This window comes from Oryctolagus cuniculus, chromosome 7 (assembly GCF_964237555.1).
Source record: "Oryctolagus cuniculus chromosome 7, mOryCun1.1, whole genome shotgun sequence".
Lineage (NCBI taxonomy): Eukaryota > Metazoa > Chordata > Mammalia > Lagomorpha > Leporidae > Oryctolagus > Oryctolagus cuniculus.
The window spans coordinates 96,937,290-96,961,046 of NC_091438.1; the positions used below are offsets into that span (position 1 = coordinate 96,937,290).

General features: G+C 39.0%; 1 long non-coding RNA gene and 1 other non-coding gene across 4 annotated transcripts in view; both read left to right on the top strand.

Moving 5' to 3' along the window:
• The window catches only part of LOC127493600 (uncharacterized), a 183,516-nt gene that overhangs the window by 108,507 nt on the left and 51,252 nt on the right, over window positions 1-23,757 (top strand). For all 3 annotated transcript variants that reach the window (XR_011390658.1, XR_011390656.1, XR_011390657.1), the window contains one exon: window positions 2,110-2,288. This is a non-coding gene — a long non-coding RNA (uncharacterized lncRNA). The remainder of the gene's footprint in view (window positions 1-2,109; window positions 2,289-23,757) is intronic.
• Window positions 1,895-2,001, top strand: LOC127493875 (small nucleolar RNA U13). Its single transcript, XR_007924412.2, has one exon. It is a non-coding gene; the product is annotated as a small nucleolar RNA U13 (small nucleolar RNA).

Genomic DNA, 23,757 nt, shown 5'->3' on the forward strand with positions numbered 1-23,757 from the left:
AAGCCACTATAGAAGTCAGTCTGGAGATTCCTCAGAAACCTGAATATAACCCTACCATTCAACCCAGCCATCCCACTCCTTGGAATTTACCCAAAGCAAATGAAATTGGCAAACAAACAAGCTGTCTGCACATTAATGTTTATTGCAGCTCAATTCACAATAGCTAAGACCTGGAACCAACCCAAATGCCCATCAACAGTAGACTGGAGAAAGAAATTATGGGACATGTACTCTATAGAATACTATATAGCAGTCAAAAACCATGAAACCCGGTCATTTGCAACAAGATGGAGGAATCTGGAAAACATCATGCTGAGTGAATTAAGCCAGTCCCAAAGGGACAAATATCATATGTTCTCCCTGATTGGCGACAACTAACTGAGCACCAGAGGGGAAACCTGTTGAAGTGAAATGGACACTATGAGAAACAGTGACTTGATCAGCTCTTGTCCTGACTGTTGATGTACAGTGTAATACTTTATCCATTTTAGTATTTTCCCTTTGTTTTGTTCTAGTACTATTGGTTGAACTCTGTAATTAACACACAATTATTCTTAGGTGTTTAAATTTTAACTTAAAAGTGATCCCTGTTAAACATAAGAGTGGGAATAAGAGAGGGAGGAGATGTACAGTTTGGTACATGCTCAATCAGACTTGCCCCAAATGGTGGAGTTAGAAAGGTGCCAGGGGATTCCAATACAATCTCATCAAGGTGGCATGCACCAATGCCATCTCACTAGTCTAAGTGATCAATTTCAGTTCACAATTGATCACACTGATAGCTCTGAGAGTCAAAGGGATCACACAAACAAGACTAGTGTCTGCGATTACTAACTGACAGAATAAAAAAGAGAGAAAAAGATCCATCATGGGAAGCGGGGTACAAAGCAGACTCATAGAATGGCAGATGTCCTTAATAGCCCTCTGGCCTCAGAATCAGCCCTTAAGGCATTTGTATCTGACTGAAGAACCCATGAGAGTATTTTAGGCATGGAACGCCAAGACACCTGGAATAAAAGAAAAGACCTAAATGGAAGATCTCTGCGAGTGAGATCCCAGTGGAAAGAACGAGGCCATCAAAGAAGGAGGTACCTTTCTCTGAAGGGAGGAGAGAACTTCCACTTTGACTATGACCTTGTCTAAATAAGATCAAAGTTGGCGAACTCAAAAGGCTTTCATAGCCTTGGCAACTCATGACTAGAGCCTAGGGAGATTCCTGATGCCATAAACAAGAGTGTGAAATTGTAAAGTCAACAACAGGAGTCACTGTGTACTTGCTTCACATGTGGGATCTCTGTCCTTAATTTGTTGTCCAATGTGAATTAATGCTATAACTAGTACTGAAACAGTATTTTACACTTTGTGTGTCTGTGTGGGTGCAAACTGATGAAATCTTTACTTAATATATACTAAATCGACCTTTTGTATATAAAGATAATTAAAATGAATCTTGATGTGAATGGAATGGAAGAGGGAGCTGGAGATGGTAGGGTTTCGAGTGGGAGGGAAATTGTGGGCGGGGGGGAAGCCATTGTAATGCATAAACTGTACTTTGGAAATTTATATTTACTAAATAAAAAAAATTTAACTAAAAAAACTATCTGGAAATTTATCTCATTCAGTGTTTGGAGCTTCCATCATTACGTTTTCAGGTAAGTCTTTTTTCATACTGAAATCTGATTATAATTCAATTCTGGCCTTTCTCCAAGCTACTGTATGAAGAAGATGCTGAAGGCCATCACAACACAGCACAATACACCATAAGGATCCTTCCATCCATTAATTCCGGTGAACATCTAAAATATACCAAGCAGTTCAGTTTTATTTCTGTCCAGCAGACTGGATGCCAAGGATTGGAAATAAGCACAGGAACATATAAGCAGAAAGATTACAGATCCTTTTTGTGGTTTATAAGCTTGATGATTGGGTGTATACACCTTTGTATGTGATATATTCCTCCTTCTAAACCTTGTTACATATTGGCACATGACCTGTCCAATGTGAAAAAAAAATATTGCAGTCAACAGACTCTGAAAATTGAACATGATAGATACAGTGAGGTTGACAGTGCCCCAGCCACATCCCATATACTATTTATTCTTATTTTAGGAATGAAGAAATTGAGATTCAAGGAAACTGAAAGTCTTCCCCTTGTCACACAGCTGTCTGGAGTGGGATCAGGTTTTAAGCCCATCATCTTTTCTTCCTTTTTCCGCTAGAAGAGGAAACATGAAAATTCAACAGAGCTAAGAGAAGAGAGTGCAATAAATATAATTTGAAAATGCAAGGTAAGATGATTTTTATAGTTTCAGCAACAGTGAAATCCTTCAGGACAACTTGAATCTGTTTTTAGAACTACCTTTAACCTTGTTTTTTTGGACAGTCTGTTTACCTAGTCTAAGTAGCTATTCTGAGTTCTATTGTATAGAACAATCTGGTTTTATTTACTTGTGTTCATAATTTCTCTTAGAAAAGGTAAAGGGGATAAATTGGTCTTATGACAGCTCCAGGTTTTTTTCTCTGAATCTGTCAAGTACTCCCAGTGATTGAGATTTTTGGCTATAGATGCTTTTGGCAGTTCACTCAAGTGCAACCATCTTACTTTTTTTTCCTTTGCTTGTTTTTGACAACTTAAGGCCCAACTTAAAGAGGCCTAAATGTTTGTTTAAGAGTGCCAAGAATGAAAACAAAAAATGGCATCTCTTCACACTTCAGAAACACACCATATCTGTTTTCCCGTTTTCTCTTTTTTGCTTGCTTCATTGTATATATTTATAGAATAAAATGTTTGTGTACATATAAATTGTGAAATTATTACCAATGAACCAAATGAACATATCTTTGATCACATATAGTTATCACATTTTTGTGTATGGTGAGAAAATTTAAGATTTTTTTAAAGATTTATTTATTTATTTGAAATTCAAGCTACACAGAGAGAGACGGAGAGGCAGAGAGAAAAAGAGAGAGAGAGATAGAGAAAGGAAGAGAGAGAGGTCTTACATTCACTGGTTCACTCCACAATTGGTTGCAGTGGTAGAGCTGTGCTGATCCGAAGCCAGGAGCCAGGAGCTTCTTCCAGGTCTCCCAGGAGGGTGCAGGGACCCAAGGACTTGGACCATCTTCTGTGTTTTCCCAAGCAATACTAGAGAGCTATATTGGAAGCAGAGCAACTGGGACCCGAACCGGTGGCCATGTGGGATGCTGGCATTGCAGGCGATGGCTTTACCCACTACGTCACAGCGCTGGCCCAGATTTAAGATCTTAAGATATACTCTTTTAGCTAATATCAAGTATACAACATAGTATTATTAACTATAATCATGTTGTACATTAAATCTCTGGAAAATATTAATCCTGAATGCTAAACAGCATCTCATCATTTTTTCCTATCCCTCATCCTCTGGAGGTCACCATTCTCTACTTTGTTTCTGTGAGTCTGACATTATTAGATTAAACATATGAGATCATGAAGTATTTCCTTTCTATACTTGGATTATCTTATTTAGCATCATGTCCTCTATTATCTGTTGCAAATGACAAGATTTTCTTCTTTTTTTTTCTTTTCTTTTTTTTAACTTTTATTTAGTAAATATAAATTTCCAAAGTACAGTTTATGCATTACAATGGTTCCTCCCCATAACTTCCCTCCCACCCGCAACCTTCCCCTCTCCAGCTCCCTCTCCCATTTCATTCACATCAAATTTCATTTTCAATTATCTTTATATACAGAAGATCAATTTAGTATATATTAAGTAAAGATTTCATCAGTTTGCACCCACACAGAAACATAAAGTTAAAAATACTGTTTGAGTACTAGTTATAGCATTAAATCTCAATGTACAGCACACTAAGGACAAAGATCCTACATGAGGAGTAAGTGCACAGTGACTCCTGTTGTTGACTTAACAAATTGACACTCTTGTTTATGGCATCAGTAATCACCCTAGGCTCTTGTCATGAGCTGCCAAGGCTATGGAAGCCCCCTGAGTTCACTGACTGATCATATTTAGACAAGGCCATGGTCAAATTGAAAGTTCTCTCCTCCCTTCAGAGAAAGGTACCTCCTTCTTTGATGACCCATTCTTTCCACTGGGATCTCACTCGTGGAAATCTTTCATTTAGGTTTTTTTTTTTCCCCCAGAGTGTCTTGGGTTTCCATGCCTGAAATACTCTCATGGGCATTTCAGCAGGATCCACATGCCTTAAGGGCTGATTCTGAGGCCAGAGTGCTGTTAGGACATTTGCCATTCTTTGGGTCTGCTGTGTATCTCACTTCCCATGTTGGATCATTCTCTCCCTTTTTGATTCTATCAGCTAGTATTTGCAGACACTATTCTTGTTTATGTGATCCCTTTGGTTCTTAGTCCTATCATTACGATCAATTGTGAACAGAAATTGATCACTGGGACTAGTGGGATGACATTGGTACATGCCACCTCGATGGGATTGAATTCGAATCCCCTGGTATGTTTCTAAGTCTACCGTTTGAGGTAAGTCAGCTTGAGCATGTCCCGAATTATACATCTCTTCCCTCTCTTATTCCCACTCTTATATTTAACAGCGATCACTTTTCAGTTAAGTTTCAGCACTTAAGAAGAATTGTGTATTGATTACAGTATTCAACCAAAAGTATTAAGTAGAACAAACAAAAAAAAATACTAAGAAGGATAACATATTAAGCTGCTCATCAACAGTCAGGGTGAGGGCTGATCAAGTCACCGTTTCTCATAGTGTTCATTTCACTTTAACAGGTTTCCTTTTTGGTGCTCAGTTAGTTGTCACCTATCAAGGAGAACAAGTGGTATTTGTCCCTTTGGGATTGGCTTATTTCACTCAACATAATGTTTTCCAAATTACTAACAGGGATCACTTTTCAGTTAAAATTTAAACACCTAAGAATAATTGTGTGTTAATTACAGAGTTCAACCAATAGTACTAGAACAAAAAAAAATACTAAAATGGATAAAGTATTACACTGTACATCAACAGTCAGGACAAGAGCTGATCAAGTCACTGTTTCTCATAGTGTCCATTTCACTTCAACAGGTTTCCCCTTTGGTGCTCAGTTAGTTGTCGCCAATCAGGGAGAACATATGATATTTGTCCCTTTGGGACTGGCTTAATTCACTCAGCATGATGTTTTCCAGATTCCTCCATCTTGTTGCAAATGACCGGGTTTCATGGTTTTTGACTGCTATATAGTATTCTATAGAGTACATGTCCCATAATTTCTTTCTCCAGTCTACTGTTGATGGGCATTTGGGTTGGTTCCAGGTCTTAGCTATTGTGAATTGAGCTGCAATAAACATTAATGTGCAGACAGCTTGTTTGTTTGCCAATTTCATTTGCTTTGGGTAAATTCCAAGGAGTGGGATGGCTGGGTTGAATGGTAGGGTTATATTCAGGTTTCTGAGGAATCTCCAGACTGACTTCTATAGTGGCTTAACCAGTTTGCATTCCCACCAACAGTGGGTTAGTGTCCCTTTTTCCCCACATCCTCTCCAGCACCTGTTGTTGGTAGATTTCTGAATGTGAGCCATTCTAACTGGGGTGAGGTGGAACCTCACTGTGGTTTTGATTTGCATTTCCCTGATTGCTAGTGATCTTGAACATTTTTTCATGTTTCTGTTGGCCATTTGGATTTCCTCTTTTGAAAAATTTCTATTGAGGTCCTTGGCCCATGTCTTAAGTGGGTTGTTTGTTTTGCTGTTGTGGAGTTTCTTGATTTGTTTGTAGATTCTGGTTATCAACCCTTTATCAGTTGCATAGTTTCAAATAGTTTTTCCCATTCTGTCAGTTGCCTCTTCACTTTCCTGGCTGTTTCTTTTGCAGTACTGAAACTTCTCAATTGATGCAATCCCAAATGTTTATTTTGGCTTTGACTGCCTGTGCTTCTTGGGTTAACACATTAAAGACAGAGATCCCACATGAGGAGTAAGTATACAGTGACTCCTGTTGTTGACTTAACAATTTGACACTCTTGTTTATGGCGTCAGAAATCTCTCTAGGCTCTAGTCATGAGTTGCCAAGGCTATGGAAGCCTCTTGAGTTCGCTGACTTCGATCTTATTTAGACAAGGTCATAGTCAAAGTGGAAGTTCTCTCCTCCCTTCAGAGAAAGGTACCTCCTTCTTTGATGGCCTGTTCTTTCTACTGGGATCTCACTCCCAGGGATCTTTCATTTAGGTCTTTTCTTTTTTACAGAATGTCTTGGCTTTCCATGCCTGAAATACTCTCATGGGCTTTTTAGCCAGATCTAAATGCCTTAAGTGCTGATCCTTAAGGAAGCCAGAGTACTATTTAGAACATCCACCATTCTATGAGTCTGCTTTGTATCCTGCTTCCCATGATGGATCTTTTTCTCTCTTTTTTATTCTGTCAGTTAGTAATCGCAGACACTAGTCTTGTTTGTGTGATCCCTTTGACTCTTATAGCTATCAGTGTGATCAATTGTGAACTGAAATTGATGACTTGGACTAGTGAGATTGCATTGCTACATGCCACCTTGATGAGATTGTATTGGATTCCCCTGGCACCTTTCTAACTCCACCATTTGGGGCAAGTCCAATTGAGCATGTCCCAAACTGTACATCTCCTCCCTCTCTTATTCCCACTCTTATATTTAACCGAGATCACTTTTAAGTTAAAATTTAAACACCTAAGAATAATTGTGTGTTAATTACAGAGTTCAACCAATAGTATTAAGTAGAACACAAAAAATACTAAAAGGGATAAAGTATTAAATTGTACATCAACAGTTGGGACAAGGGCTCATCAAGTCACTGTTTCTCATAGTAGCCTTCTTTTTAAAGTGAAATTATCTTTCATCTTTCTCTCTCTCTCTTTCTCTCTCTCTCTCTTATACACACACACACACACACATTCATACTCTGCATAATTTCCTTATCCATGCATCCATTTTTGGATGCTTAGATTAATTCCATATTTTGGCTCTTGTAATAATGCTGCTGTGAACAGAAGAATTCAAATAAAATACTGATTTTATTTTCTTTGGATATTTAATCAGAAGTGAGTTTGCTGGATAATACAGCAGTTCAGTTTTAATTTCTGGTAAATCTTTATACTATTTTCCATAATGGCTCTATCCATTTCATTCCCACCAACAATGTGTAGGTTTTCCTTGCCTCTCTGTCCTTGGAAACACTTGTTATATTTTTAAACAACTATTATATCAGACAGAACTATATTTTTTAAAAATTTATGCATTTATTTGAAAGGCAGAGTTAGAGAGAGGCAGAGGCAGAGGCAGAAGAGAGAGAGAGAGAGAGGAAGAGAGAGAGAGAGAGAGAGAGGTGTTCCATCCTCTTGTTCACTCCCCAAATGGCTGCAAGGGCCTGAGCTGTGCTGATCCGAAGATAGGAGCTAAGAGCTTCTTCTGGGTCTCCCATGTCGGCGCAGGGGCTGAAGGACTTAGGCTATCTTCTACTGCTTTCCCAGGCCATAGCAGAAAGCTGGATCAAAAGTGGAGCATCTAGGATTTGAACTGGCACCCATATGGGATGCTGGCACTGCAGGTGGTAGCTTTACCTGCTGTGCCACAGCACTGGCTCCCATATATATATATTTTTTTAGTAGTAACCATTCTAACAGGTGTGAAGCGTAATATATCAGTGTTGTTTTGTCTTGCATTTCCTTGATGACTAGTGATAGTGAATAGTTTTTCACATACCTGTTGGCCATTTTATATCTTCTTTTGAGAAAGGGCTGTTCAGATGCTTTGCTCATGATTTAATTTGGTTGTTTTCTTGCTATTAGGTTGTTTGAGTTGTTCATATATTCTGGATATTAATCCCTTAACGGATGTATAGTTTGCAAATACTTTTTCCCATTATATTGGTTTCTTTTTCATTTTGCTGATTGTTTCCTCTCCTGTGCAAGCTTTTTTAGTTTCATGTAGTCTGCTGTTTATTTTTGCTTTTGTTGTCCATGCATTTGGTCGCATCCAAAAATCATTACCCAGCACAATGTCAAGATGCTTTTTCTTTATGTTTTTTTTTTCTAGTAGTCTTATACTTTCTGCTCTTATATTTAAGTCTAATCCATTTTCAGTTTATTTTTGTGTATGATGTGCAACAAATCCAATTTCATTGATCCATATATGGCTATCTGGATTTTCTATTCCTCATGTGTGTTTTTGTCGCCTTTGCCAAGAATTAATGGACCATAAATGGATGAATTTGTTTCTGAACTCTATTCTGTTCTGTTGGTCTGTATGTCTGCTTTTATGCCAGTACATGCTGTTTTGATTACTATAGCTTTATAATGTATCTGAAGATCAGATAGTGTAATGTCTCTGGTTTTGCTGTTTTTGCTCAAGGTTGATATGGCTCTTCAGGGTCTTTTTCCTTGACAGGCAGAGTGGACAGTGAGAGAGAGAGACAGAGAGAAAGGTCTTCCTTTGCTGTTGGTTCACCCTCCAAAGGCCGTTGCGGCCGGCGCACTGCACTGATCTGAAGCCCGGAGCCAGGTGCTTATCCTGGTCTCCCATGGGGTGCAGGGCCCAAGCACTTGGGCCATCCTCCACTGCACTCCCTGGCCATAGCAGAGAACTGGCCTGGAAGAGGGGCAACCGGGACAGAATCCAGCACCCTGACCGGGACTAGAACCCGGTGTGCCAGCGCCGCAAGGTGGAGGATTAGCCTATTGAGCCACGGCACCGGCCTCTTCTGGGTCATTTGTGATACCCTATGAATTTTAGAATTGTTTTTTCTTTTATGTTAAAAATGCCAAGAAAATTTTGACTAGGATTGCTTTGAATCTGTATATCACTTTGTCAATATGGGCATTTTAACAATATTCATGCTTTCAATCCATGGACACAGAATGCCTCTGCTTATTTGTGCCTACTCATTTTTAAAAGAAATCATTATGATAGTTGCATTTCTGCATTATGTTATTTTTATAGTAGCTATATTAAGATGTAATTCAAGGCCGGCGCCGCGGCTCAATAGGCTAATCCTCCGCCTAGCGGTGCCGGCACACCGGGTTCTAGTCCCGGTTGGGGCGCCGGATTCTGTCCCGGTTGCCCCTCTTCCAGGCCAGCCCTCTGCTGTGGCCAGGGAGTGCAGTGGAGGATGGCCCAGGTGCTTGGGCCCTGCACCCCATGGGAGACCAGGAAAAGCACCTGGCTCCTGGCTCCTGCCATCGGATCAGCGTGGTGCGCCGGCTGCGGTGCGCCGGCCGCAGCGCGCCGGCCGCGGCGGCCATTGGAGGGTGAACCAACGGCAAAGGAAGACCTTTCTCTCTGTCTCTCTCTCTCACTGTCCACTCTGCCTGTCAAAAAAAAAAAAAAAAAAAAAAAAAAAAAAAAAAAAAAAAAAAAAGATGTAATTCATGTGGTATATAATTCATTCTCTTAATTTACTGGTTTTTAGTGTACTCAAATTTACTATATTTAAACTAAGGAGTTTTAGAACATTTTTATCACTTGAAAAATAAACTTTTCATGCCTCTTCTGCAGCCCTTGGCTAATGAAGTCTTTATGAATGTCTTGCAGGGTTTCCCCATTGTTCTCTAATCATTTTATGGTACAGGTTGTAGATTTAGGTCTTTAATCTATTTTGAATGGATTTTTGTGTAAGGTGTAAGGTAGGGATCCTGTTTCATACTCCTGCATGGGGATATCCAGTTTTCCCAGCACCATTTATTGAAGAGACTGTCCTTGCTCCAGGGATTGGTTTCAGGTCCTTGGGCAAATATCAGTTGGTTGTACATGCGTGGATTGATTTTTGGCATTTCTATTCTGTTCCATTGATCTATCCATCTGTTTTTTGTACCACTACTAGTCTATTTTGATTATAACTGCCTTGTAGTATGTCTTGAAATCGTGTATTGTGATACCTCTGCCTTTGTTTCTATTTTATAAGATTGCTTCAGCTATTTGAGGTCTCCTGTGTTTCCATATGATTTTCAGCATCATTTTCTCTCTATCTGTGAAGAATGTCTTTGGTTTTGATTGGTATCACATTGATTCTGTAAATTGCTTTGTGAAGAATGGACATTTTGATAATATTGATTCTTCCAATTCATGAACATGGAGGATTTTTCATTTTTTTGTAACTTCTTGTTTTTCTTTCTTGAATGTTTTGTAATTCTCATTGTAGAGATCTTTGACATCCTTGGTTAAATTTATTCCAAGGTATTTGATTTTTTTGGTAGCTGTTGTGAGTGGGATCAATATTAGAAGTTCTTTATTAGCCTTGGCATTATCTGTGTATACAAAGGCTGTTGATTTTTGTGTATTGATTTTATATACTGCTACTTTACCAAACTATTATATGACTTCCAGTAGTGTCTTGGTGGAATCTTTGGATCCCATATATAGAGAATCATGTCATCTACAAACAGGTATAGTTTGACTTCCTCCTTCCCAATTTATATCCCTTTTGATTTCTTTTTCTTGCCTAATGGCTCTGGCTAAAACTTCCAGGACTATATTGAATAGCAATGGTGAGAGTGGGTATTGTTGTCTGGTACTGGATTTCAGTGGAAATGCTTCTAACTTTTTCTCATTCAATAGGATGCTGGCTATGTGTTGTCGTAAATTGCCTTGATTGTGTTGAGGAATGTTCCTTCTATGACCTATTTGCTAAGAGTTTTCATCATGAAAGGCTGTTGTATTTTATCGAATGCTTTCTCTTGGACCGGTGCTGTGGCTCACTTGGTTAATCCTCCGCCTGCTGCACCAGCATCCCATATGGGCACCTTGTTCTAGTCCCGGTTGCTCCTCTTCCAGTCCAGCTCTCTGCTGTGGCCCGGGAGTGCAGCGGAGGATGGCCCAAGTGCTTGGGCCCCTGTACCCATATGGAAGACCAGGAAGAATCACCTGGCTCCTGGCTTTGCTGGCCATAGTGGCCATTGGGGGAGTGAACCAACGGAAGGAAGACCTTTCTCTCTGCCTCTCTCTCTCACTGTCTATAACTCTACCTGTCAAATAAAAAAAAAATGCTTCCTCTGCATCTATTGAGATAATCATATGGTTTTTGTTCTTCAGTTTGTTAATGTGATATATCAGTCATTGATTTGTGAATGTTGAAACATCCTTGCATACCAGTGATAAATCCCGCATGGTCCATGTGAGTGATCTTTCTGATGTGTTGTTGGATTCCGTTGGCCAAAATTTTGTTGAGGATTTTTGTGTCTGTGTTCATCAGGGAAATTTGTATGTAGTTCTTTTTCTCTCTTGTATCTTTTTCAGGTTTAGAAATTAATTTGATGCTGGCTTCATAGAAAGAATTTGGGAGGATTATCTCCCTTTCAATTGTTTTGAATAACTTGACAAGAAGTGGAGTTATTTCTTTAAATGTCTTGTAGAATTCAGCCGTGAAACCATCAGGTCCTGGGCTTTTCTTTGCTGGGAGGGTCTTTATTACTGATTCAATTTCTTTCTTGGAAATGGGTCTGTTTAGGTTTTCTGTGTCTTCATGTCTCAATTTAGGTAGGTTGTATGTGTCCAGAATCTATCCATTTCTTCTAGGTTTCCCAGTTTGTTGGCATACAGATCTTTGTAGTAATTTCTGATGATTCTTTTTACTTCTGTGGCATCTGTTGTTACATTTCCTTTTTAATCTCTATTGATTTATGTCTTCTCTCTCCTTTTTTGATTATTTGGGCCAATGTGTATCAATTTTGTATATTTTAAAAAAAATAAACCAGTTCTTCATTGTGCTGATATTTTGTATTTTTTCTTTCAATTTTGTTGATTTCTTCCCTAATTTTAATTATATGCTTCTCTTAATAGTTTTGGGTTTTTTTCTGTTGCTTTTACAGATCCTTGAGATGCATTGATAGCTCATTTAATTGGTGCTTTTCCAATTTCTTTATGTAGACATCAATTACTATAAACTTTCATCTGAACATTGCTTTTGATGTATCCCATAAGTTTTGATATGTTATATTGTCATCTTCATTTGTTTCCAGAAATTTATTGATTTCTTTTTTGTTTTATTCTATGACCCACTGTTCATTCAGGAGCATGTTGTTCAGCCTCCATGTGTTTGCATATATTCTAGAGATAAATGAGTTGCTAATTTCCAACTTCCTTGCATTGTGGTCTGAGAAGATACATGGTATGATTTTGAATTTTTTTGAATTTGCTGAGACTTGTTTTATGGTATAGCATGTGGTCAATCCTAGAGAAGGTTCCATGCACAAGTGAGAAGAATGTGCATTCTGCCAAGTGTAAGATGAAAAGTTCTGTAGATAATCTGTTAGGTCAATTTGGTCTACAGTGTTGATTAACTCTGCTATTTCCTTGCTGATTTTCTGTTTGGCTGATCTGTCCATTGTTGAAAATAGGGTATTGAAATCCCCTATTTTTATTGCATTTGAGTCTATGTCTTCCTTTGGATCATTTAACATTCCTTTATATAATCAGTTTCCCCGTAATTAGGTGCACATACTTTTATAATAGTCACATGTTCCTGTTGAATTGACCCATTAATCATTACATAGTGTCCTTCTTTGTCTCTTTAACAGCTTTTGTGTGAAAGTCTGTATCATAATGTTTTCAAAGTTTATTCATGTTGAACTATTGCATGTTTCATCCCATATCATGTAACATGTGTGGCATGTACTATAGACTAAACTCATCTTAAAAATTACTGAAGAGTATTGCATTGTTCTTACAAAATATCACATTGTCTGTCCATTGATAAGTTGATGATCATTTAGGTTGTTTCCTTTTTGGGATACTGTGAACATTTGAGTACAGGTGTTTGTGTGGGCGTATGTTTCATCTCACTTGGTTTGTATATTTACAAATTAAATTGCTGGGTTGTATGATAACTCTATATTTAAGATTTTGAGGAATTGTCAAACTGTTTTACAAAGAAGATAGCTACATTTTATAATCATGCTAGCAATGCACACTAGTTCCTGTTTCTCCACATTTGTTCTAAACATTTTTTACTTTATCTTTTTTTAGTCATTCTAATTGTTGTGAAGTGCTCTTTCATGTGATTTTTTGCTTTAATTTCTCTAAAGACTGTTGATACTAACTGTCTTTTCATGTGCTTTTGGTCATTGGTTTATCTCTTTTGGAGAACTGCCTATTTAAATCCTTTGTGGATTTTAAAAATTTATTTATTTATTTGAAAGTCAGAGTTACACACAGAGAGAAGGAGAGGCAGAGAGGCAGAGAGAGAGAGAGCGAGAGAAAGAGAGAGAGAGAGAGAGAGAGGTCTTCTAACCACTGGTTCACTCTCCAATTGACTGCAATGGTCAGAGCTGCACTGATCCGACGCCAGGAGCCAGAAGCTTCTTCTAGGTCTCCCATGTGGGTGCAGGGTCCCAAATACTTGGGCCATCTTCCACTGCTTTCCCAGGCCATAGCATAAAGCGGGATCAGAAGTGGAGCAGCTGGGACTTGAACCAGCACCCATATGGAATGCTGGCACTGCAGGTGGCGGCATTACCTGCTACACCACAGTGCCGGCCCATGTCCATTTTTTAAAAAAAGTTTTATTTACTTATTTGAGAGGCAGAGTTACAGACAGAGGGGGACAAACAGAGAGAGATAGATCTTCCATCTGCTGATTCGCTCCCCAAATGACCACAAAGGCTGGAGCTGGGCAGATCTGAAGCCAGGATCTAGGAGCCAGGAGCTTCTTCTGGGTCTCCCACTCAGGTGCAGGGGCCCATGGACTTGTACCATCTTCCTCTACTTTTCTACTCCATCATCAGGGAGCTGTATCAAAAGTGGAGCAGCCAGGACTCCCACGGACACCCATATGGAATGCCGGCAATGCAGTCAGAGGCTTAACCTACTACACCACAGTGCCGGCCCCCTATGTCCATTTTTTAAAACTTAGATTGTCTTTATGTTGTTCATATATAGGACTTCCTTATTTAAACTTGATATAAGTCCTGTCTCGTATTTGCAAATATTTTCTCCCATTCTGTGGATTGTGTTTTATACTTTTAGTGGTAGTCCGGTTCTAGTCCCGGCTGCTCTTCTTCCAATCCAGCTCTCTGCTATGGCCTAGAAATAGCAGTGGAGGATGCCCAGGTCCTTGGGCTCCTGCATCCACGTGGGAGACCCGGAGGAAGCTCCTCGCTCCTGGCTTAGGATCGGCGCAGCTCTGGCCGTTGTGGCCGCCTTGGGAGTGAACCAGCGAATGGAAGACCTCTCTCTGTCTGTACCTCTCTCTGTAACTCTTTGAAACAAATAAAATAAATCTTTTTAAAAAATCAAGAATAGATAAGAATTTTCACCAACTTTACAGAATTAAAAAATATTAAGGTACCGGCACTGTGGCACGCCTGGCTAAGCTTCCACCTGTGGCATCAGCATCCCATATGAGCACCAGATTGAGTTCTGGCTGCTCCTCTTCAAATCCAGCTCTCTGCTCTGGCTTGGGAAAGCAGGGGAAGATGATTGCACCTATATGGGAAACCTAGAAGAAGCTCCTGGCTCCTGGTTTTGGATCAGCCCAGCTCCAGTCGTTACAGCCATCTGAGGAGTGAACCAACGATGGAAGATCTCTCTCTCTGTCCCTCCCACTCTCTGTCTGTAACTCTACCTCTCAAATAAATAAATAAAATATTTAAAATATATGCATTAAAGGAGTTTCCTTCCTGATCTTGTGTTCAGTTCTATTTATTATTAAAAGCAGGATCTCAAAAATCTCCAATTATTATTATTGATATGTCTATTTCTCTCATCAACTATATGAATATTTATGCATTTGAGGTTCTTTTTTTAAGTACATATTTATTTATTTATTTATTTTATTATTATTTTTTTACCTGACAGGCAGAGTTAGACAGTGAGAGAGAGAGAGAGAGAGAGACAGAGAGAAAGGTCTTCCTTCCACTGGCTCACCCCCCAAATGGCAGCCAAGGCTGGCGCACTGTGCTGATCCGAAGCCAGGAGCCAGGTTCTTCTTCCTGGTCTCCCATGCGGGTGCAGGGGCCCAAGCACTTGGGCCATCCTCCACTGCCTTCCCAGGCCACAGCAGAGAGCTGAACTAGACTAGAATCCGGTGCCCATATGGGATGGATGCCAGCACCGCAGGTGGAGGATTAATTAAGTGAGCCACTGTGCTGGCCCCAGTACATATGTATTTATAATTGTTATGCATTGCAGGTAGACTGATTCTTTTATCATTATAAGAAATCCTAGGGACTGGCACTGTGGCACACCAGATTAAAGCCCTTGCCTGAAGCGCTCGCATCCCATATGGGGCGCTGGTTCTAGTCTCAGCTGCTCCTCTTCCAATCCAGCTCTCTGCTATGGCCTGGGATAGCAGTAGAGGATGGTCCAACTCCTTGGGCCCCTGCACCCGTGTGGGAGACCCGGAAGAAGCACCTGGCTCCTGGCTTCAGATTGGCGCCGCTCTGGCTCTTGCAGCCATCTGGGGAGTGAACCAGCAGATGGAAGACCTCTCTCTCTGTCTCTACCTCTCTTTGTAACTCTGTTTCAAATTCAAATAAATAAAATAAATCTTTTAAAAAAAAGAAAAAAAAGAAATCCTTCTTTGTATCCAAAAATCATTTTTATCTTAGTCTACTTCGATGTTAGTGTACTCAATCTAACTCTTTTTTGGCTACTGTTTGCATGTATTAACATTCTCAGTCATTTTGCATGCAATTGATTTATGTCAGCAGAATCAGCAAATGTAGAGTATTTCTTCCAGGCAGCATTTATTTAAATCATTTTTTAAACCATTATGCTGGTTTCTGCCTTTTGATTGGAATGTTCAACACGTGTTTATTTCAGATAGTTATGAAATGGTAGGATATATGCTAGCAATGTTGCTGTTTGCATTGTATATGTATTATGTTCTTTTTATTCTGTTTTCCTATTTGTGCCTTCCTTTGTGTTAAATAAATTTTTTTGTATACTGATTTCGTTTACACATAGATTCTTTTTTTTCTTTTCATTTTTTTTGAATTGTATTAGTTATTGCCCTGGGGATTACAATTCTTATTTTACCTTCAGATCAGTTTATTTCAGATTAATACCAACTTAATTTAAATATAAAAGTTGCACTTCAGTATTGCTTGATTTCCTTCTTTTTTGTGCTATTAGTGTTTTTGCTCTTTATTTCTTTTTGTGCACATGAATTACTGTGTATTGTTTACTTTAGCACAAAGAAATCCTTTTAGTATTTCTTGTAGGCAAGCTTGCTATTGCGGAATTACCATTTTTCTTTTAAATCTGGGGTATTTTGATTTCTTATTTTTTTTAAAAAGTTATTTTTATTTTATTTGAAAGTGAGGACAAGAGAGATAGAAGGAAAGGGAAAGGCTTGGGGAGGGAGAGAGAGAGAACTTTCATCCCCATGTTAACTCCTAAATGTCTGCAACAGTTAGGGCTGAGCCAGGCCAAAGCTAGGAGCCAGTAACTCTATCTAGTTCTCCCATATGAATGGCAAGGGCTCAAGTCTTTGAGAGGGCATCTGCTTCCTCCCAGGTTGTCTGTTAACAAGACACTGGATCATAAACAGGCAGGACTTGATCCTAGGTAATCTAAGATGCAGACATCTCAAGAGGTGACCTAATCTGCTTTGTCACAATGCCCACTCTTTTTCATTTTTGAAAGATAGTCTTGGTATTTATGGAATTCTTGACTGATATTCCTTTTATTTAGTACCTTGAATATGTGTTCCTACTGCCTGGCCTCCATGGGTACTGATGAGAAATCACTTACTAATTTTGTTGAGGATCGTTTATAAATGATGTGTTTTTTTTTCTTTATTTTCTTTGAATAGTCTGTTTTTGTCTTTGGTTTTTGATTTTTTGACTATGTGATGGATTTCTTTGAGTTTATCTTACTTGGAGTTTATTGAGGTTCTTGGTTGTATAGGTTAATTTTTTTAATCACATTGGGAAGTTGGGGCCATTGTTTTCAAATATTGTTTTTGTCCCATTTCCTCTTTTCCTGCACCTACTCTGCATATCTTTGTTTGCCTGATGGAATCCTGTAAGTCTCCAAGGTTCTGTTCATTTTTCTTCACTTTTTTTTTTCTCTTTTTTCCTTAGACTAGATAATCTTGATTGACCTGGCTTCAAATTTGCTGATTATTTCTTTTGATAATATGGCCATTCTTCTGTTATTCTATTTTATTATAATTTTAAACTGTAAAATTTCCATTAGCTTGTTTTTTTTTTTTTTTTTGACAGGCAGAGTGGACAGTGAGAGAGAGAGAGAGACAGAGAGAAAGGTGTTCCTTTTCCATTGGTTCACCCCCAATGGCAGCTGCAGCTGGCGTGCTGCGACCGGCGCACCATGCTGATCCGAAGCCTGGAGCCAGGTGCCTCCTCCTGGTCTCCCATGCAGGTGCAGGGCCCAAGGACCTGGGCCATCCTCCACTGCCCTCCCAGGCCACAGCAGAGAGCTGGACTGGAAGAGGAGCAACCGGGACAGAGTCCGGTGCTCCAACAGCGACTAGAACCCAGTGTGCTGGTGCCGCAGGCAGAGGATTAGCCTATTGAGCCGCAGCACTGGCCAATAGCTTGGTTTTTTTAAACAACTTTTTCTGCTGATATTATCTATTTGCATTCATATTTTTCTTTAATTCTTTAAACACTATTCTTTTAGTTATTTGTCATCATATCTGAGGTCTTATTTAAAGTCTTTCTTCAGCAAGTTCAGCATCTGAATTTCCTCAGTCATAGTTTCTGCAGATTCCCTTTTCCACCTGTGTATCAGCCATACTTTCCTACTTCTTTGCATGTCTCATAAGATTTGGTTTAAATTAGACACTTAAAAATATATTACAATATATATTACAATCTTGAAATCAGAGACTATCCTCTACTAGGCTTGTTTTTGTTGTTTGTTTGTTAAATGATTTTTTATAATTAATTTTGTAAAATCTGTTTTCATATTATATGTGTCCTCTCAAGTCTCTTTTCATCTGGTTTAGTAGTCAGTGGGATTTAGTCTTTTTTTCTCCAGAAAATACCCCTTGGATTGCTACAAGCCTTGCGTTAATTTCCAGAGTTCTGGAAATGTTGATTTTGACAGTTATGTCCAGTGTTCACATTGCTTTTTAAAATAATATTAATAAAGTAACTAATAATATTAATATTTTAAAAGTATTTATTTATTTGAAAGACATAGTTATGGAGGGGGGGAATGGAGTGAAAGAGAGAGAGAGAGGGAGGGAGAGAGAATCTTCCATCCATTTGTTCACTCCCCAAATGGCCATAATAGCTGGACTGGGACTATCCAAAGCCAGGAGCCAGAAGCTTCATCTGGATCTTCCACTTGGGTGCAAGGGTTCAAAGATTTGATCCATCTTCTGCTGCTTTCCCTGATTCATTAGCAGGGAGCTGGATTGCCAGTGGAGCAGCTGGGACTCAAATCTGCACCCATATGGGATGCCAGCACTGCAGATGGTAGGTTTATCTACTGTCCCACAGTTCCGGCCCCAACATAGCTTTTATGTACAAGAGGATTTTATGAGGTCTTTATCTTATCATGACAGAAGTACTTCTTACATTATTCCCTATTCACTTTTACTTAAACTAATGAAAAACCTACTCTCTATTAGGTGCCTAGCCCTAACTGCTATTGAAGTCTGTGAAGATGTCATGTAGTGGTATTTAATATTTCAAATGATGGCATTCTGAATTGATTTTTTCTCCATTTTGTAGAAATTAAAGATCACTTAGGTAACCATGGATGAAGATGTTAATTATATTTTCTTTAGCACATCTGTTGAGGCTTAACTTTGAGACTCTTAAATAACTAATGGAAAAGACCACAGTGTAAGGTAAATGTTCTGAAATATTTTTTTCAGATTACAGTTTCTAGACATTCCACCTGAGGTAGCTAGTTTGTTGTTGGCAGCCATTCTCTTCTGCCTGACCACATAGAACAGAGGAAAGCAATCTGGATAGTCTTGCTGTGTGTTTGCACATCTGTTTTGGAAGTTTGGTGGATGTGCATTTTTGTATCCAACAAACTTGCACTCTTAAGCCAGGGCTCAAGTTGCTTAGCAAGTAAGAAAAAGTAGAGCATTTTTAGGGTACAGTTTAATGAGATTGTATGTGAAAGCTGGGAAACAGCTAGCTCTTATTTTTATAAAAATAGCAGAGCCAGTCGAGATGTTTAAATAAAGGGATATCTAACAGCAAATGTCTGCCTAAACCAGGCACCAAGTTTGGCATATTGCCTATGAATTTATATTTCAATCCCCATAACCTATACGTCCACAGCACTACAACATGTTGTAAACATACCACATAGTTAGAATTAAAATTTATATGTATATATTTTACTTTCTTGCTCCCTTAGTCCTATGTTCCCCATTCAATTGACATGGAAGTAACAAGAAAAGCCTATGAAAATGTACTGTTGACCTTAGATCATGGAGTGGTTCATGGTGTCCCTCTACAAAGGATACATAATGGCAATCACTTTAAATAGCACTCTGACCTCAGAATCAGCCCTTAAGGCATTCTTAACTGGCTTGAAAAGCCCAGGAGAACATTTCAGGTATGGAAAGCCAAGACACTGTAGCAAAAAATGACCTACATAAAGGAGCTCAGTGGGTGGGACCCCAGTGGAAAGAAGTGGTCATCAAAGGAGGTAATTTTCTCTGAAGGGAGCAGGGATTTTCCACTTTGCTTACTGCCTTGTCTAAATACTGACAGTTTGTGGATTCAAAAGGCTTCCATAGCCTAGGCAATTCATGTCAAGAGCCTCGTGTGATTATTGATGTCATACATGAGTGGTAATTGTCAAATTAACAAGAGTCACTGTGAACTAACTTTCCATTCAGGACCTCTGTCCTCAAAGGGTTATATTATAATTATGTCTAAGTGCTTGCAAAAGATGTATCATTCTTGGGTTTGCTTTTATTTTTTTTTAAAGATTTACTTTATGTGCTTGAAAGTCAGAGTTACAGAGAGAGGTCTTCCATCCGATGGTTCACTCCCCAGATGGCCGCAACAGCCAGAGCTGCGCCAATCCAAAGCTAGGAGCCAGGAGCTTCCTCCTGGTCTCCCACGTAGATGCAGGGGCCCAAGGAGTTGGGTCATCTTCCACTGCTATCCCAGGCCATAGCAGAAAGCTGGATTGGAAGAGGAACAGCCGAGACTAGAACCAGCGCCCCATATGGGATGCCAGTGCTTCAGGCCAGGGCTTTAACCCACTGCACCACAGTGTCGGTCTCCTTGGGTGCTTCTTTAAAGTTTATTAAGTTTCAAAAAAAATATTGAAATTAACTTCAAGATGCAATGACTTTGAACAGCCTTTGTCTCGACCGTTGAACAGGTTTTTTTTGTTGTTGTTGTTTTGCTTTTTGTTTTTTGTTTTTCCATGCAAATTGTTGAACTCTTTACTTAGTATAGAGTTTGTCTTCTGTGTATAAAGTTAATCAAAAATGGATCTTATTTGGAGAATGAGACTGGGAATGGGAGAGGGAGGAGGGATTGAGGTGGGAGAGTGGTTGGGAGGGCGAGTATGGTGGGGAGAATCACTATATTACTAAAGCTGTACTTATTAAACGCATGAAGTCTGTATTCCTTAAATAAAAGATTTCTTTGGAGAGAAAAAAAAGAAATGTAATGGAAATGACTACCTGAAGCAACCTTGAAGTTGCAGTCAATTATTCCTACTTGAGTAGTAGTTGGTATAGATAGGCAAGTAATTGGATCAATATTTTCTGACTTGCAGCCCTGCCGTGTACCTCAGGCTTTACCTCATTTAACCAGTTTTCCTTTACGTCTCCCATTAGCCTTTGAATTCTGTGTGCTTGGGCTTTGAGAGCATTCTGTCATTTGCAGGAATTTTTCTGCTGTGAATTTTAAGCTGCCGTCATTGGCATATGGAGCTGTGAGGCTACAAAAGGGGGCAAAGTGGTAAAGAGTTTATGAGTACCAGCTTTGGAAGTAGGAAGCCAGGGTTTGAATTCTGATTTCATCATCTCTAAAATGTGACTAGTTTTCTCATATGACAAAAGAGGGTTTAATGTCTTATTTATATATTGTAAAAATTGTTTAAGATAATTAATACCTATAAAGAGTATCTGACAAACAATAAATATTTCCCTGACTTTTAAGGCTCCATGGTATTTAGTGTACATACCAAAACTTTCAAAAAAATCAAATTTAATTCTGTAAAGTTCTAATATGTTCTAATGATTTGATAAATGATATTAATTGTATGAGATAAGCACCACTATTTATCCAGGTTATTGATTTATCAGAACAGTCCTTTCCAAATGACATTTATTTTATGTTTCAATTTCTGAAATCTTGCTTATGATTCCTTTACTGAAACAACAACCATTTAGTAAATTCTTACTATATTTTAAGATTAGGTGTTAGGGAGCACACAAAGAATAAGAAACTTTGTTCCTATCCTAGAAATTTGTGGTCTGTTTTCAGCTTTGTATGAAAAGCCAGTTAGCTTACTTCTAGCATTCTTTTGGTGTTGGAATTTGGAACAATACTACTATAATATACAGTCTTATTTCATCATACTTCTGAAATTTTAATCATGCTTAGAGTTGATATTGAAGCTGTATCAATAATTTTATATACATATATAATTATATGGGGATGCCACTGTGGTTTATTCTGCAAGGAAATACACTGGAATATGTTCTAGCATATAAAAATATTTCCTACTTCTAAAAATACAGTCTAGGTAATAACATTCTTTGAATTTTCCTTCGTGTTGTGTTCTTTTTTATGTATATATTTATTTACTTCAAAGTCAGAGCTACACAAAGGGAGAGACAGATAGGGGATGGGGGATGGGGGAGACAGAGTGAGAGAGAGAAAAAGAGAGAGAAGAAAAGAAAGAAAGAAAAAGAGAAAGAGGGAGAGATTGTGTATCTGCTGGTTCACTCCCCAGATGGCCACAATGATGGAGGCTGAGCGAGGCTGAAGTCAGGAGCCAAATTTTTTTTCTTTTAAAGATTAATTTAGTTGAAAGGCAGAGTGACGGGAGAGAGAGAGAGAGAGAGAGAGAGAGAGATCTTCTATTTGCTGGTTCATTTCTCCAAATGACTGCAAAAGAGCCAGGACTGGGTCAGGCAAAAGCTAGGAGCCAGGGATTCCATCCCACATGGGTGGCAGGGTCCCAAGTGCTTGGTCTGTCTTCTGCTGCTTTCCCAGGTGCATTATCAGTGAGCTTGATCAGAAGCAGAGCAGCCAAGTCTCAAACCAGCACTCCAATATGGGATGCCTGCATTGCAAGTGGCAGCTTAACGAGCTCCTCCACAATTCCAGCCCCCAGATAGTTTTTAGAAAGTTAGCTCATGCATAGTGTTCAGAACAGAAGATGAGTAGAGAGTATATTCAGACATTTTTCTTGTTCTGAAAAATTACCCAGTCTTTTTTAAAATTCTGATTTCAAGGTTTTTTATTTTGGTTGTGACTGCAGTTTAGATCAAAGAGATTACCAAGAGTTTCAAGAATGAACTATATCAGGGTGAGAATTAACAGGCCACTGAGAAGATAAAATAATGATCAAGAAACTTAAAAATTTAATTTAAATTTATTTTACTTGTTTGAGAGTCCAAGAAAATTAGAGATGGAAACAGCAGACAGAGGGAGATCTTCCATATGCTGGTTCACTCTCCAAATGCTTGTAACAGTTGGGGCAGGAGCAGACCAGAGTTGGGAGCTGGAATCCCAGTCTGGAACCCAGTTACTTGAGCCATCACTGCTGCCTTCCAGGGGGCACATTATCAGGAAGCTGTAATTGAGAGCAGAGCAGAGCAGGGATTCAAACCCAGGCACTCTGAAATGGAATGTGGGCATTGCAAACCACTGTACCAAATATCCTTAGCCCAAAACTTAAGATTTTAGAGAGGTTGTTAATTGACAGTGATATTTGCTAGCCTGAGCTTGGCAGCTAGATATTTTTCTTTACAAATGCTTCATACTGCTTTTTTCTGAGTAGACTGATTTTGGAAGAGGCTAGGTGTGTAATTTCTGTATGATTCTAGCTCCAACCTAAACTAAGAAAATCATTGAGTAGTTTGTAAATATGCACACAACCAATAGCTAGCTATGACATAGTCAAGCATCTTTATCTTGAAATACCTGGTAAATAACTAGAATAATTATCTTTGTTTATGTGGAGGTTTCAAATTTCTCAAATGTTTTCCACCTACCTTAACTTATTTGTAAATTAGTTTCATTTAATAATGAATAAAACAGATGAGAAACAGGGACACAGAGAGGTTAAGTGACTTGCTTTAGGCCACACAGCACTTTAATGGCTAAGGACTTAAACCTAATTATTTTAGCTGCAGGTTCATAAATTATATGTCATGTCACATTCTGTGAATTAAGCTCCATTCAAAATGTAACTGACAAACAGATTTGTTTGTAATAGATTTTTATTGAGACTTTTTCATTTAAGTCTTCAGTATTTTTTGAAGATTTATTTATTTATTTGAAAATCAGAGTTACACAGAGAGAGAAGGAGAAGCAGAGAGAGAGAGAGAGAGAGAGAGAGAGGTCTTCCATCCGATGGTTCACTCCCCAGATGGCCGCAACTGCTGGAGCTCCGCTGATCTGAAGCCAGGAGCCAGGAGCTTCTTCCAGGTCTCCCACGAGGGTGCAGGAGCCCAAGGACTTAACCCATTTTCCACTGCTGCTTTCCCAGGCCATAGCAGAGAACTGCATCAGAAGTGAGGCAGCCGTGACTAGAATTGGCGGCCATATGGGATGCTGGCACTGCTGGCAGTGGCTTTACCCACTATGCAGTGCTGGCCCCTGAAATAGATTTTTAAAAATCAAAGTATTCTTTCAATTTGCC